Source organism: Papio anubis, chromosome 2 (assembly GCF_008728515.1).
Source record: "Papio anubis isolate 15944 chromosome 2, Panubis1.0, whole genome shotgun sequence".
Lineage (NCBI taxonomy): Eukaryota > Metazoa > Chordata > Mammalia > Primates > Cercopithecidae > Papio > Papio anubis.
The window spans coordinates 10,354,291-10,360,839 of NC_044977.1; positions in this window are offsets into that span (position 1 = coordinate 10,354,291).

Below are 6,549 nucleotides of genomic sequence, written 5' to 3' on the forward strand. Positions count from 1 at the left end.
ACCAATGTAGTCTGAATAATTTTAATAACCTACTTACGACCACACAGTTTTCTTGGAGCAAGCACATCCAGGACTAGCTTCAAATCTGACTCTTCACTCATCACTGTCATGTAACACAAGTCAATACTAATTGATCATCTGAATCTCATTTTTACTCCTCAGAATACAAATGCCAGTCTCTTACATTCTATTCAGTAGGCCTGGGGAGTGACAAAGTCATATCTGATTATGATACACAGGCAATTTTGGAAGGAACTGTTTAATATTCAAAACTTGTTTAATGTGGTCACAATAGGTCACAGGATGTTAATCTTATTTGGTGAAATAGATTTTGTTTAGAATAGTTATATCGAGACTGGGATAGGTAGCATCCTTAGGGAATGTTATACATAGCATAGAATTCTCATTTCGTCACTTGACAGCCAATACTTTCCTGTTCTTACAGCTTTTTCTCAGCACACATATTGCGGCTAAGAAGTCTGATTCTCATTAGAAAATATTAGGGTGTCATAAGATACGTTTAATGTAAATATGTGTGTTTACCTTTTCCTGAGTACTAGCGTTTCCACTGAGTAAAGCATTTAACATGTTTCGCTGATCTTTTCCTAACAGCCCAAACTCTAGATGCCTAAGCCTCTTTTCACAGAAAGTAGAAGGTGAAAATGTCCTTTTTACTTTGCCATTATTTTTCTCTATCAAACGACCCAATTTTAGTTGTGGTTCAATATTTAATAATCTCCTAGACTCTGGGTAGGAAAATAGCAGGCATAATGATATAGTATTGGTTCTATAAAAGTATTAATATATTTTTACTACTAATAAACATTTATATGAATATAATTATATAAATGTTTGTGTCCCACCAAAAATTGATATGTTAAAAACTAATCGCCAATGTGCTTGTGATGACGTTATTAGATGGGGCATTTGGGAGGTGATTAGGTCATCTGAGATGATCAGGTGACCCAAAGGTGGAACTTTCATATACATGGGGTTAGTGCCCTTATAGATTCACCAAGTGAGGATGTAGCTGGAAGGTTTCGTCTATGAACTATGAAATGGGCTCTCGTCAGACACCAAATCTGCCAGCACCTTGATGTTGGAATCCTCAATCTTTAGTGCTGAAAGAAATGTGTGTGTGTGTGTGTGTGTGTGCGCGCGCAATATTATATATGTGTGTGTATATACACACACTTTTATAATGAAGTATCAAACTATAGTATAGTTTATTACAGTATAGTTTACTATAGTAAAATATCAAACTAGACACTAGCAGAGACAAGATACAAGCCTATGACTCTGTGACATAAAAGCTGTGCTATTAATTACACACACACACAAACACACACAAACACACACGGTCATGTTTAGAGCTGCCTTGCCCTTTCTTGCTATAACAAAACTGCAATAAAAATACCATTAAGTAGCTTGTAAACAAACAAGCAAATAAACAATATATATTTTATATATACTTTTATATATACATTTATATATAAATACATATTTCATATATATATTGTTTGCTTGTTTGTTTGTAGCACTTGTGTGAAATGCCAATCTTGTGTGAAGTTTAAAGGTAAAATTGAGTTGGAAATGCCTTTCTACTTGTTCTCCTGACATGCTGTTCATGTCAGTCATGGAGATGCTGGGTTTTCTAGTGTCAGCATGCAAAGCGGACGTTCATGTGTTCCTTGATTGATTACCCTCACGGATTCAGCAGTTGATATTGTTGTTGCACCAACAGCTTTTGCACGAATGATAGTAGTTTCTGTTTATCTAAATTGAAGTTAAGAATCCTATGTTCCTGAATATAATCATCTCAAATGCTGTTTCTTGATTTCCTTACCTTACTGATTGTGGCAGATGTAGCAACTTTCTGAATCAGGTCTATAAGGTTATTTCTGCTTTTTCACTGTGAACCAAAGCTTTTCAAAATAATCTTTGTAATCCTTGTAATTTTTCACTGTGAACCAAAGCTTTTCAGTGTGAACCAAAGCTTTTCAAAATAATCCTTGTAATCTAACTATAACATTGTACGAAAAGACAGCATCCCAGTCACCTGGGTTCCAACTGTACTTTTGTAGGTTTCTATCTAATGGTAGTTATCTTACTGTTCTTTATTACTGTTTCATTACTACAAAATACTCCATCTGTATTAGTTCATTCTCGTGCTGCTAATAAAGACATATCTGAGACTGGGTAATTTATAAAGGAAAGAGGTTCAATTGGCTCACAGTTCAGCATGGCTGGGAGGCCTCAGGAAACTTACAAGCATGACAGAAGGGGAAGTAAACATGCCTTTCTTGACATGGTGGCAGCAAGGAGAAGAAGAATGAGACTCCAGTGAAGGGGGAAGCCCCTTATAAAACCATCAGATCTCATGGGAACAAATTACTATGATGATAACAGGATGGGAGAACTGCCCCCATGGTTTAATTATCTCCACTTATGAGAACTAAAATTCAAGATGAGATTTGGGTGGGGACACAGCCAAACCATATCACCAACAAACACTGAAATATCTTTGTCTCCCTATTGTTCAGCGTTGCACATAGCATGTGGTGACCAGCTCTTAGATCCCTAACCATTGGAGCTATTGTTGAGTCCACTAGTAGAAAGTGTTTATCTCTTGGACAATAAAAATCTAAAAATCTGTAGAATCCGAGGTGCTTGGAAACATTAAAAATATTATGGAGGTATAAATTTGAGTATAAACCTGAAGTCACCACCAACCCCAAACATTGGTTCTGGGACCTATTCATTTTATCTATAGGAAAAACTGCATTGTTAATTGTCATTTGATTCAAATCACAATCTATAAATTTGTGTCATTACACAATTCAATAAAATTAACTGACATGGTGTTGGCTGTGTCCCCACCCAAATCTCATCTTGAATTATAGCTCCCATAATCCTGTGTCATGGGAGAGTAATTGAATCATGGGGCAGTTACTCCTATCCTACTGTTCTTGTGATAGTGAGTTCTCACAAGATCTGATGGTTTTATAAGGGGCTTTTCCTTCTTTTGCTTGGTGCTTCTCCTTGCTTCAGCCATATAAAGAAGGATGTGTTTACTGCCCCTTCCAACGTAAGTTTCCTGAGGCCTCCCCAGCCATGATGAACTGTGAGTCAATTAAACCTCTTTTCTTTTTAAATTACCCAGTCTTGGGTATGTTTTACTTAGCAGTGTGAGAACAGACTAATACATTAACTTTATTTAGATGATAAAGTAGACAGTACTAGAGAGTCCAAAGGGGATAAGGGTGTTGCTTCAGTTTTGCCATTGGAAAAGCTATCTGAGTAAAGTCAAAATTATATAAGAGAACAGGATAGCATATGAGGTATCTGGTAAATTCTTTAGTAGAATTGCTGACAAAAGCATTTAGAGGCAGATGAAGCCAGAATAAGGCTTTTTAGGAAAGAAAACTAACTTAGAAAGAAAACTAAAATAGACCTTAGGAAAACTAACTTAGGAAAGAAAACTAAAATAGACCTTAGAATAAGGTCTATTTTAGGAAAGAAAACTAACTTCAACTTTTAATATAAAAGATATTAATACTTAGGAGAGTAGCTTGCCTTCAGAATGGTCCCTTAAAGACATGGTGCCATACAGAGACTGTAAGTTTTTGTTTTGTTTTGTTCTTTACTTATTTTTCACTGCTGGAAATATACACTGTAAATCAGAGCAGTCAGGTCAGTCCCAGTGAGTAGAAATCCCTTAAAAACCTACATCTCTGCCATCGTGGACAATTTTAAGAGCCCGTAAAACATGCACTGAGCTGGATGGCAAGAGTACTGATTTTTCATTTATGGAGGAGAACATTTTATCCATTTGATTGGTAAGCATCTCTGATAGAGAGGGGATTTTAAAATAAGCTTTAAAAGGAACATGAATATCCTTATTCTCTGAGCCCATTCCAAAGGGGTACATTTCTTATCCGCTCCTTCTTCTGGCAAGCAAAATGAGGTCAGTACAATAACAAATTGTTGACACTCAGTTTGTGCTTATCTTCTTATTCTAGATAAATTAAATGCCAAGAAGTTTAGGAGAGTGCGATTCTATAATTGGGAATTAGCTTGAATTTCTCAAAGTGTGAATTGGGCCACAAACATTTTTGAGGTTCTGTTTGACCTGAAATGTAAGTGTGTAGAAACTGGAAATTCTAGCGAAATAAGTAAGGATGAGATATAAGCACAATAATCTCAACGATGAACTTATGTCCCATTAACTTTGGTGGAGATAGATTTCCTTACGGCTTTCTTTCTTTAATTCATAGTTTCACAAAAAATCTTAAGGAAATGTTTCATTTGCAATACAGACATTAATTCTAAAAGGGGTAAGGGTGGAGAGATAAGCTACTCAACTGAAATTTTTCTTATAGGTGTATAAAATAATAATTATATTCACACAAAGAAACTCCTAAAACACTAAACTAACTAAACACTAAACTCCTAAAGTGACAGATGGTTAAAAAAAGAATTAAAGCAGCACAGTAACTAGATCTATTTCAAGAACTTATAGAATGTATTTTAACACATTTTAATGAAATATCTATAAAATTGGTGATATAATTTTAAAAAGATTTCCACTTACCTTAGAAAATATAACAAACATGTAAAATTGACCCTCTGTATCCACTGGTTGGGAATCCTCAGATTCAACCAACTGTGGATCAAAAATACTTCAAAAATAAAATTAAAAACCATAAAAATAATACAAATAAGAAACAATATAGTATAACAATTATTTATGTAGCATTTACATTGTATTCGGTATCATGAGTTTCTAGAGATCATTTAAAGTACATATATGGGAGGATTTTTGCAGGTTATATTCAAATATGATGCCATTTTATATAAGGGACTGTAGCATCTATGGATTTTGGTATCTTTTTGGTTGGAGGTTCCTGGAATCAATACCCCTTAGATACTGAGGAACTACTGTGGTGTGAAATTTGTTGGATTTAATAGTAAATAACTCTCCATTTGAACTTAGTGCACATTCTTGGTTCTGATCATGTTAATGTCAGTTTGATAGGGAATTTTAGAAGAACTTAGAGTGTTTCTTTATCCTTAAAAGTGAGTCTGTTTATTCCCTTCAAAAGAAAACTCTTCTTGCTACCTAGCCAGTGAAAAAAAACTTTATAAATCAATATGTTTCTTATATTTTTTAAGGAGGTATTTCTGCAGGCTCCATAAGATCTTTAGTGGGAGAGGATTTTATAACCATGATGTATAAATGTTTGTAGCTGAGGGTTGTGTAACTTGCAGCATAACTTAAATCTCTTGAGGTCTTTGTCTGAAGCCTACACAGTGGGCTTTCAGACTGTCTGAAAGTCATACAAAGACTTTGTTTTGTTTAGCCATTTGAAGTGTATTTTCAATGACCCAATGTGTCCTTGATAGATAGTAAGCTAGTATGTTATATCACTCCAATCAAGATTCTTACATTTAACGGGGAAGGGGGAAGGCCAAATATGAACATTGGCCTGTCCAAACTTTGATCCTTAGGCTTACTTTTTTCGTTTTCAGCAGCAATACACACTTGACTGTTGTCTTACATGTTGGGTACCAACTGAGGTACTTTCCAACTAGTAAGGTATTATTTGTCACTATAAATTAAATGGTTGAAACGAATATTTAAAATACATCAACTATATTATATATGCTTTGTTATTCTTATGAATTGTTTTAAGGTTGGGATTTCGCACACGGAAAACACTTTGCAAACTCTTTAACTTCTAATGAAGGAGACTTCTGATGGGATACTGAGTAGAATCTAGAACATGCCCCGATCACTACCAAGTTTCATACTTAAAACTTCAAACATATAGCATTGAAATTAAAATATGTATCAAAGAGAAGACATAACTGATAAAAAGAGAAAAGGAGAGGAGAAAGAGAAAGCTTCAGGCACTTAAAGGGATTTCTAGCTGTGGCAGTAAAATGCAGTTGAAACTGTATGGCCCACAGGGGAACAGGGGCCAGTACGGACCTCAGAGTCTGCGATATTAATGTTCTTGAGGGATAAAGAGTTGTAATTTGAAGCCTTGCTATGACAGAACTGTATCTGGTCTCCCTTAATAAAGTTAACAGCTTAGAAAGCAATGCATACTCACTGAAATTTCCAACTGCTGGTTAAATTGTACCTATGAGAAAAAATGGACCTGCGCTATGACCAGCCATTCAGGAGAGTGAGTTTCAGTTTCACAATACCCGTGTAACTGACTTGAAATTCTTCGGTCAAATGGGATGGTCAAACAATCATGCATGTGGATTGTTTGTTTCTTTGGGTAATTTTTCTTTATTTACGGCTTCCTCTTTGTTTTAAACCTAAACAGCACTGATGAGCAATGTAAGGGGACCATCCTGGAAAAGTATATCACTCAAAATACAGTAAGAGACATGATCATCACTAAGTAGAGCAAGATCTCTGCCTGCTCTGAAACCATCTTCTCATAGAAGCCTTTCCTCGCTGCCCTACATAACACAATGCACAGCCACATTATCATGTGTTATTTATCTGTTCATCTCTCATATACACCTGAT